We start from the raw sequence: 11,273 nt of genomic DNA, 5'->3' as shown, positions 1-11,273 counted from the left end.
TTACTAGTTCTCTCGTCAGTCCTATGTTTGTTTCACAATTATGTTGTCGTTCTTCACGTGTAAGGATGTGTTCAGTTTCTACTATGAGATTTTCTATGTATTGATTGTTCACTTTGCTATTGGTGCAGTGTTTCAAACCTTTTTCCAAGAGCATTTTTTTCATTTTCGTGTAGTTCTGTCTCTGTTAGGTTAACTAAACGTGGATGGATTGTGTGTTGGTGCTCATGTGGTTTCACATTTAAAATGTAAATGTATTTTTGCGTCTTTTTTACTGTTAGTTTCATTATCTTCTGTTTATGTTTATTTTGTAAATGTTTTATTGCACTGTATGTGTTGTGTTCAGTTTTTTCTACTAGTGCCATGAAAACTGTGGCGTTTCCTACCTTTTTTGCCAATTCTAGATGAGTCTCATAAAGCATCATGTTTAGGTGCTGTTTTTTTAGAATAGAGCATCTCAATTTCCTGTAGTAACCAATATCGTTCTGCAAATGATTTAGACTTTTGTGCCACTGTAGAACTGTTTTTAACCTTTACATTAACGTAACTTGCAATTAAATCGTTCTTTTTGCATGTTTTGTTGATTTTTATGTGCTGTATCGTATTATGGAGTCTCAGATGTATTTTCTTGAACCTGTTGTACACATTGACAGGGAATGCTTGCCATAGCTGTATTGACATCTTCAAGTTTTGTAGTCCTGTTTTCCTCAGTGGCGTGGAATATTACGGTATACTGATAATTTTTACTTACGGACTGTCTGACAGCAACTGAGTAAAACACAATTTTAGTGCCATATGCGTTTCGCCTTTATTTTCTGCAAGATGTTTACTAAAGTTATTGAAAAGGCTGCCTATGTAAGGGTAATTAATCATTTTATATCACAAAATTTGCTATAAAATTTTCAATTCGGCTTTAGAAGTGGTTTAACAACTGAAAATGGTATATTATCTTTTCTCAGTGCGGTAATGGATGGATTAAAGAAAATGTTTCAAATGATAGGTACCTTTTTTTTATTTAGCTAAGGTGTTTTATTGTGTTGACCATAAAATATTGCTCCAGAAGTTGGACCTTTATGGAATATGGGGAGTAACTCACAATTGGTTCACCTCTTACTTTAATAACAGACAGCAAAAGGTAATTATTCACAGTGTTGAAAATGTCTGTGATGTGGGATCTGAGTGGGGCATAGTCAAATGTGGGGTGCCCCAAGGATCCGTCTTGGGGCCACTCCTGTTCTTTATTTATATAAATGATATGTCCTCTAATATTATAGGTAATTCTAAAATATTTCTGTTTGCTGATCACACTAGCTTGGTAGTAAAGGATGTTGCGTCCAGAGTTGGCTCTGTTTCAAATAATGTGGTTCATGACACTCATAAGTTCATGGCTTGTCGAAAATAAACTAACGCTAAATCACAGTAAGACTCAGTTTTTACAGTTTCTAACACACAATTCAACAAAACCTGACATTTTAATATCACAGAGTGGGCATATGATTAGTGAAACTTAACAGTTATAATTTCTAGGTGTTCAGATAGGTAGTAAACTGTTGTGAAAAGCCTACATTCAGGATTTTGTTTAAAGACTTAATGCTGCCGTTTTTAACATTCGAATGGTATCTGAAGTAAGTGATCGTTTGACATGAGAGGTAGTCTTTTTGCTTATTTTCATTCGCTTATGTCGTATAGTATTTTATTTTGGGTAACTCATTCACTTCTCAAAGGATATTTTTGGCTCAGAAGCGGGCAGTTCAGGCAATGAGTGATGTAAGTTTGCGAGCCTCTTGTCGTCTCCTGTTCACTAGTCTGGGTATTCTGACATTGGCCTCTCGATATATATATATATTCTTTTATGTCACTTCTTCTTAACAGTATCAGCTTGTTCCCAAGAATTAGCAGCTTTCGCTCAGTTAATACTAGGCAGAAATCCATTCTTCATTTAGATCACATTTTCTTGACTCTTGTGCAGAAAGGTGTGAAGTATACTGATTCATCCATTTTCAATACGCTACCACAAGAATTCAAAAATCTTAGTAATAATGCACTCCTTTCAGATAGAAACTGAAGTTTCCTCATGGGTCGCTCCTTCTATTCTGTTGAGAAGTTCCTTGAAAAATTAAGTTGATTCCTATGTTATTCTGTTGATTGCGTTTACCTAAATTTATGGCTTGTCTTTTTTGGGTTTTTTTAACATGCTATTTTGTCTGTTATTACTTTTATGTTGTAATTTCATGTATGACTCGTTCAATGACCTTAGAGATTTGCTCCTCAATTTGGTCCTACAGAACTAGACATGCAAAAAGAAAAAAAAACATTATGGCTGCACGAAACACATAAGTAGATGACTGGCTTCATCTAGATTTTTATCCACAAAGAGTCTCTTACTAGTATGAAAACTATAACTAGACCTGTGTGGTAATAGTTGGGCTATGTGTGTTCTGGGTCACTTTGACTAATTTCTTTTTTCAAGGAAATTGGGATACCTTCTCAACCAAGGTCAAGGTCAGAGTCAAGTTGAAGTTCCCACACCCTCCCCACCCCAACCACCCCTATCACTACTGCGACCATCTCTCCCACCATATCCTCTCCATGCCCATTTTCCAAGCAACTGACTTTATTGGATAATAATCACCAATAATTACCTAATTATTATGGTTAATTTTCAATTACAGTGTAATAAATACGAATGATTTAATATCACTATAATTCTATAATGATTAACAGTGAGTGTTGCATCATACAATGGTCCTTCAGTAATTAAGGAGACAAATTGGTCGGAGAAAAAAGCGTTTATTTTTACAAAACAATACTTTTTCAACTTTTCAAGATAATCCCTTTGAACATTTATGCACTTGTTCCAACGTACTACAAGCTTTTTTATTACAGCTGCAAAGAACTTTTTATCTTGATGTTTGAGCCAGTTTCTCACAAACTTTTTCATGTCCTTCTTATCCTGGAACCTCTTCGCAAGTAATACCTCCTTCAGTGCACCAAACAAATGGAAATCACTAGGTGCTAAATCAGGACTGTAAGAGGGATGATGCAGTACTTCCCAGCCTATTATGTCCCTTGTTTCACAAGTTAGTTGAGCAATATGAGGAAGTGTGTCACCTTGCTGGAGAATCATACATCTCCTCTGAGATCCACGACGTCTCTCTCTCATGGCTGGCTTCATCTTATTTAAAAACAAATCTGAATAGTATTGGCTGTTCATTGTTCGCCGCTCCTCGAGATAATCACAAAAAACTGGACCTTCAGAATCCCAAAACACCGCCAACATGACTTTTGCTGCTGATGTGTGGGGTTTGAATTTTTTCTTGACTGGTGAGTCAAGCTTCCACTTCATGCTTTGTCTATTTGATTCTGGCTCATAATAGTGAACCCAAGTTTCATCACAAGTTAACATTTTGTTGAGGAAGTGCTCACTAGAGATGGGTTGTTCACGAACTAATGGGTCCAAAGGAACGGTTCATCAAGATGAACAGAATGAGCGATGAACGAATTCTTAGGAACAGTCTTTCTACTTATAGTTCCTTGGAACGGGAAACGGTCAGTCTCGTTCCTGCAACGGCACGTCGGCGAGTCTCGTACCAGCCTCAGTCCCATTCCCATCTGTCTCGGTCTTACTCGGTCGGACTCGTCCTTCTTCGTGTGGCCATCGCCGCAGTTCCACTGCTGGCCGCCCATAGTTGGTTCAGTGTGTTCGCTGCACACGCCCATTCTACATCTGTTTCATACCTTTTTTGAACTCTGAACTTCTGGTCTTTTCGTATTCTATTCAGAGTCCATACCCAATAGTTATAATGTATTTTATAATTACGTAAATAACATTAAATTACGTGGTATGTGATACATTCATCTTTTCAGGTAACAAAATGGCGTATCAGCTTACTTCACTATTTCGATAAACAGCGGAAGAAATAATTATAAAAAGGCAAGATTTTTGTATTACACATGCAAAGGAAGTCGACACGGCACACGCGGGTGGCCATGTTCCGTCTATTTTTAATCCAAGGTTAAAAGAAGAGCATGTTCCTTGTTATGGAAGGCAGACCAACTTACAGTCGATGAAGTCCGCATTCCATAATCGAGTGTCTGGTGTCATATTTTATTAAGAGAATATGATAACATCTACAATATTATGATAGTGGTGTAGGGTGGTCCACGAAACACCGGCCCGAGCACTTGTCGCCTACCAGTTGTCATGTATTGTTTCCAAGTTGTTGTTTGCATTAGCGTATTTGTTATTTTTTCACTGTCTCATTATTACATGTTTATCTATTCTGCTCATAGTGGTCAACAAATCCTGTGTGATTGGCTAGCAGTCTGTTCTCGGGGCCGGTTTTTCCTGTGCCACCTTATATTATTTCACTGCGATCAGCCACTTAACGCTACACTTGGCTACACGAGAGGTTTTGCAGAATCACGAAAAATACAAGTGTGTGAGAATTATGTTATGAATAAAAACTCTGTACTCCAGGGCGGAGGCACGTGCCCCTTCTTGGCGTCTTCCATCTTGAGTCACTTATGCTACTAATTTTCAATTTTTCGTAAGAACTTTATACGAAGCACAGATGAACTGTGAACGAGTAAAAATGAACGGTTCCCAAAAAAGAGCGATCACCAGAGAACTAGTTCCGAAGGATGAACGAGTTTGCCCATCTCTAGTGCTCACCTTCTCTTTCATAACGTTCCTTTAGCTCTGTGCACACTCTCAAACTTGTTTCCCTGTGTAGCCATGTCAACTCCTTTGGGACCCGTCTTGCACATGTTTTGCAGTCCTTCAGCTTGTTGCAGATATTGTTATGAACTATACCAGTACTAACTGAACCTTATCAACTATCATTTCCACAGACACACGGCAGTCAGCAACAATAATGTCATGAATTCGACTATCAAGTGATGGAGTTCAAACAGCAACTGGTCGGCCACAACGGTGTTCGTCAATCACTGAGTCATGACAATTTTTGAACTGCTCTACCCACTTATAAAAATCTGTACAATTCATAGAAACTTCACCATAAAGATAAGACATTCTACAGTTGTTAAACTAATGTGGACGTTTCAAGAGGACTCGCCATCTAGAAATATATTTTTGGGGTTATAAACAAAACAATGTTGATACATCAGCTGATCAGGGCTCATTCCAGTCATGCCAGCTTGGCAGAATAAATGGTCAGATTCGCACCTGACATGAGACTTTTACAAATCGCAGTGAGAAAGTGAAGATGACAACTAACGTAAATCGACAGTTACGAGAATATTTGCCTATCAATATGTAATGCAAAAAGGGATGACAGTCAATTGACGGTAATTAACACACCATTCCAGACAATGCATGTCTTTGAGCGGAAGGTAGGATGGGGAACGCGAGTTGAGTCGCTCTTAGTTTTGAAAAGCCAGCTCCACAATGGTGACCCCAGATCAGGTGATTCAAGCCGGAGGATCGCCTGTAGCAGGACATCTGCTCAAGGGCAGAGAAGAACCTTTAGAAAACTGTGTTTCCGAATTCTAACGGGATACGAACAAAAGTAAGTGATGCATCTTGTCCAACGAGGTCACTGTACTTTAGGCGTCTAGAATGGGCACAAAACGTCCAATTGGCGTAAACGCACTAGGAAGGAGAAAAATACTGAAGTTTCGACGCAGTTTGATAGATGGGACGTTGCGATTGGTAGAGGGTGTTTCTACAAAATAAGAGGAATGCCCCTTTGGTCTAAAAAAACCGTGACGTGAAAAAGGAACCCAAGTGGAGGGAGCAGTTCTGCCATGAGTAGGACAAGAGAGAAATTTTGTGGGACTCTTCTCTGAACTGGCGTCAAGTTCAGAATGGAGCGCTTAACGCTCCGTACGACACGGAGAAGCAATTTGTGTGGACACTGCGTTCACAGCGGCTGCACTCCAGCTAAAAAATTAGCTGTAGCAACGTTTAGCTCCAACTGTGGAGAAATGAAACAGCCAAATTAGTTAATTGTTCTTGCAAGAACTGAGAGAGCACTATAATATGCACGCTGCTCCAACCACGCGCATAATAAGACTAGAGCTGAGTACGTGTTTTCTCTCATAATGAGAAACATACGGAAAGTTTCTGCTGGATAGTTCAGCAGAGGCCAGATTAGTTTTGTAGGAATTTCAGTGGGAGAGAGCGGCCTTGCAGACAGCAGCACGTCACAGCTTAAGGTAAATACCGCGTGCAGTGGCGTAAACTTTGTTGATTCACCAGCTTGCGTCCACTGTTAACTGGAGCGACCTTGGGTAATCTTGCACTCAAATTTGTCACTTGACTAACCAACTACCGTAGACTTAATTGTCATCCTAAATAGTGCCGAACTTTCAACCGGAATCGGACGATTTTTGTAGTACTGACCAACATCATAACGTATGTGTAGGAGCAATTTTGTAAAGAAACTTCCAATTAAACTTTCATATTATTGTGCTTAGGATTAATGTAAAGAAACTTCCAATTAAACTTTCATAATATTGTGCTTAGGATTAATGTTCTTTCAGAGAGTTAATATTTAACATTGTTGTGTATAAAATTATTTCCCTTTTTGATGTTTGCAAGATGCGTTATCCATTGCGCTGTTTTTATATTGGCGAGTTGATAACTGTGCGAAAGCTGTAATTTTGTGAGAAGTAGTGCGACATTAAACTTGTCATTTCACCTCACACAGTTGTTCTCAATTCTAGAATAAGCAAAAACAAAACCCCACCCTTACAAATGGTGATCCTGCCAGGATGGCAAATAGTCTGCCTGGATGACAATTAGTCAAATTAGGAATAATAACAAATTTTTGTATTTTGAAAAAAAAATTATTGTTGTTTTGTGCCGAGGTTACCCAATGTATGTAAATGTATAGTGGACAAATACAGTAAATGTGTGATCCAAAGTGTAGAAAGGTTGTATTGAGACGTAGAATCAAAGTATTATTGAGTAGAAGTAGATCGTGCATGACCTCGAAGGCGCGCACTACGATATTCACGGCGTTGCTGACTTAGGTTGAAATTCCACAAACAGTGAACAGTGTTGCTAATGTTTGTACGTAGTCTAACAAACTTTCTATGATATTTTGGAAACGTGTAAGGTCCTATAACTTGATGTTGACGAGAGCGCAGTCTCGCGCAATTCGAGAAAGACAGAGGTTAGCTAAACGATCAGAAATTGCTGAAGAACGGAGAGTATTGCAGATAGGTCAAACTCAAGATCTTGACTGGATAGAGATTGATGTAGAACAAAAGGTTTCGAGTACAGGTCACGAAACGGGGCGTAGTGATAGTTCAGTGGGAATGGCAGTTTCAAGATTGGCATCACAGTCAGCGTTTGCGCAAAAACAAACTAATGACGGCTCTAGTGTATCAGAAATAGAGTCAGAGGACGAGTAACTTCGGTATGTTGAACCGAATATGGTAATTTTTAACCAAACGGGCCGGCCGGTGTGGCCGAGCGGTTCTAAGCGCTACAGTCTGGAACTGCGCGACCGCTACGGTGGCAGGTTCGGATCCTGCCTCGGGAATGGATGTGTGTGATGTCCTTAGGTTAGTTAGGGTTAAGTAGTTCTAAGTTCTAGGGGACTGATGACCTCAGAAATTAAGTCCCATAGTGCTCAGAGCCATATGAGCCATTTTGAACCAAACGGAACAATTTCCAACAGAAAGAATGTGTGTAAGTGCGTCCGCACTGTGCACTGAAGTCGGTGAGACGCCACGTGAAAGACGCGAACGGGAAAATTTTCATCGAATAGTGACAGGTGATGATAGCGAAGAGTCTGATAGTGTGTTCGCAATATTGAAGCAACTCACTATGGTCGTAAAGCAGACAAAAGCAGGATTAGCAGAACTAAAAACTGAAACAAATGCAGGGTTATCGAATTTAAAAACAGAAACATTTACAAGTTTATAAGATTTGAACACCGAAACGGCAAAGTCCCAATATGAAACTTACGCTGGGTTCGAAAAAGTCCGCAAAGATCAGCAAAAAATGCGAACAGAAGTCAATGAACAGTTTATTGAAATCCGGAGAGAGGCGAGAGACTCTCGCGAGCTTATACAAGCGTTAATGACTGACCAGAAAAAGATGCGTTCTGAAGTTGACCAGGTGCAGGATGCAGTGTGGTCCAAAATGGCTTTGAGCACTATGGGACTCAACATCTATGGTCATCAGTTCCCGAGAACTTAGAACTACTTAAACCTAACTAACCTAAGGACATCACACAACACCCAGTCATCACGAGGCAGAGAAAATCCTTGACCCCGCCGGGAATCGAAGGATGCAGTGTCTAATGTTAATCAAAGAGTAGATAAGTTAGCACATAAGACGTCTGGTAAGGCGCAAAAAATCGTGGAAGATCTCAATGTCAGAAAACGTGTCATGCGAGCCGCATTAAAAAGATCTGACACACGCATTGCAAACATAGTCACGAAAAATCAGAAACAGTTTGAAGACTTTCGCACAGAATGGAAACAGTTTATCGAGAATCGTATAGTAAGTAGTAGCGAGAGGCCGGAATCGATAGTATCATCCGACATAGTAATAGACAGTAACCCAGAAAGGAAAAAAATCAGTTGTGCAATGTTCCGTAACAGTAGCGGGGAACACAATAACGTCATGAAATTCCAGACGTTTATTCACGGGAGGTTGCGTCAGTAATCACCGAAGAAAAACAAAAACAAATAGGAAGGGAACAGTTAACACAGGGGAGCGAAGTAGGTGATGTGCGGTCACACCTGACATGGGAGCGAGAAACGGTAGACGCACGTATTCCCGCAGAGCGGCAGCCGACCCTCCGGAAGTACGCTGGTGACGCGAGAGCGGAGCAAATTGCGACGACACATCTACCAGTTCCACAATTGCCGAATCACAGCACAACAGATTACACACCGCAAGCTAACGTGAATCTAATAGAAAGGCAAAACACGGAACCAGTAACGGAAAATGTAAGCGAATCTTTCAATCCGATACACGAGGAACGGTACAGTGTAGGCAACTGCACACCACTGCATAGATACGATGCTAAATGGGACATAAATATGTCAGCTCAAGACCAAAATGTGATAGAACGAGTACAAGAAAATATGACACAAGTAAAAGAAACGGGTTATGTTGTGAAAACGCAAACGCCGTATGGTGGAAGGGAAATTTTTGACAATGATCACTTTTCGACAGAAAATTCCAACATTACGAAGAAAGTGGGAACGGCTTACATCAACGCACGTACATAAATCAATTTCAGATCGGTTTACCAGAGCATTGGCCGCTTAGCTATAAACTTGACTTCATACGAACAATTTAAAACTGCATTCTTTGCATTCTTGGAGCGGTACTGGTCGACAGAAACACAAAACAGGATAAAATATGAGTTGTTGCAGAAAGAGTTGTTCGAAGATTCCGGAGAAAAGAAACCCGTTAGATTTTTCGAAGATATGACAAAGAAAAATCAGTGCTTAGATAATACATACAGTGATGGGGAACTGATATGGATGTGAACAATGAAGTTACCGTTACGTTATCAGCAGTCATTGGTTGGTAGGGTAGGAGATAATATACAAACATTTAAAGGAATGTTGAGAGAACTTGAATTCATATTCAGTGAAGATGACGCTAGAAAACAACGTACAAGCAGAGAAAACTATAGTAGGGGGAGTAACAGTAACCGGTCAGATTTTAATAATAATTCCCACGGTAATAGTAACGTAGGAAAAGGTAATGGTTTTGTGGTAGTGGCCCATGGGAGAACAATAACAACTATGGTTTTGGTAACGCACAAAGGGCCAATAACAATTATGATTTCGGGAGACCGAAGAAATAAAATGGGGGATTTGGTCCTAGAAACTACGGTGGTGACTTTGATCCGAGATACAATCCACGTGCAAACGAAGGCGGAAGGTTCAGAGGTTTTCGGCAGCAAAATCCAGGTTATTCAGGTGGAACTGGAATGGGCAGAATGCAGAAAGGTTGGGAAAATCAAACTTCATCGGGACAAAACATGCGAAATGAACCGATAGAGGAAGTCGAGGTGAGGCCACCAAACACAGGTAAAAGACGAAATTGAGGCGATGAGCGGTACGAAGACCAGTCACAAGTAATTCGATCGAACAATGAAGTCAATTGTATAATCAAACATGTAAATAGACTTAGTTTTGGTAAGCAAGATTTTGAAGTAGGTTTAAGGGGAGATCGAATACAGACACCAGCATGCTGGGATTCAATTGACTGGGAATCGACCGACGATGATGAGGAACAAGAGTCACAAACGGTGAATACAGACAGTAGTAAAAAATTGATGATGATGACCAAATTGTAGAAGATGTAGCGCGTTTATACGAAAAGGAGAAAGTAATAGTATGCCAAGAGGATAATGTACCGGTGGCAACACCGATAGTGATACCTAAGGCAGATGAAAATTATATGTCAGGAACATATGAAGAAGTAATAGAGGCGTTTAACAAAGATTATGGGAAAATAACTCCATCCCAAAAGATTAAGATGACAGGTGGTCAAAGTATTGACGGAAATAAAGTAATGGTAACAGACTGATGGGAAAATCAAGTCAAACATATCGACAGATTAACCTATGATTCAATCGAAGAGGCATTAATGCGTGAGGAAGAAACCAAAACTCCCTCATGGAGTGCAACCGATCATTCGCACTGAAGTACGAGGGAGCATACTTGTGGACACCATTCGAGATGCACGAAGTGAAATGACGGCGATTTCATAAGAACTCTTTAAGAAACGTAACTCTGAACAAAAGACCCATCATGGGTGCGTCTGCGACGATTAACAGGCAAACGCGGGTAACTTTTTCATGTCAGGGGCATGAAATAGAAGCGAATATGGTAATTGTGCTGAAACTTTCAGTACCCATAATAATAGGAGCCGATTTCATGAGTCAAAATCGGGTTACACTTAATATGGGCGAAGGGAATATGATGATCGGGAAGTGCGTCTTAATTTTGAAGATAGAATCAGACATGAAGAGATGCCAGGGGCTTACAAACAATTAAAAGTGCAACTGGGTATGTATCAATCGGAGGAGGGACATCCACGATATCGGGGGACGAAAGAATCAAGACTTGTAGATCACCAGGTAATGAAGGAAATTCATCGAGACATAGATGATAAGTTGTGACAAGTAAAAGATATTTCAGAAACAGACAAAGCCGAATTATAAAGAATATTACGACAAAATGCCGAGGCGTTTCTACCAAAACCCGATGCCATTACGAACTTTTAAGACGGATTCCAAGTGAAAGAACACAAGCCATTTAGAGTACCA

Source organism: Schistocerca serialis, chromosome 1, assembly GCF_023864345.2.
Source record: "Schistocerca serialis cubense isolate TAMUIC-IGC-003099 chromosome 1, iqSchSeri2.2, whole genome shotgun sequence".
Lineage (NCBI taxonomy): Eukaryota > Metazoa > Arthropoda > Insecta > Orthoptera > Acrididae > Schistocerca > Schistocerca serialis.
Note: the sequence above shows the minus strand (reverse complement) of the source record.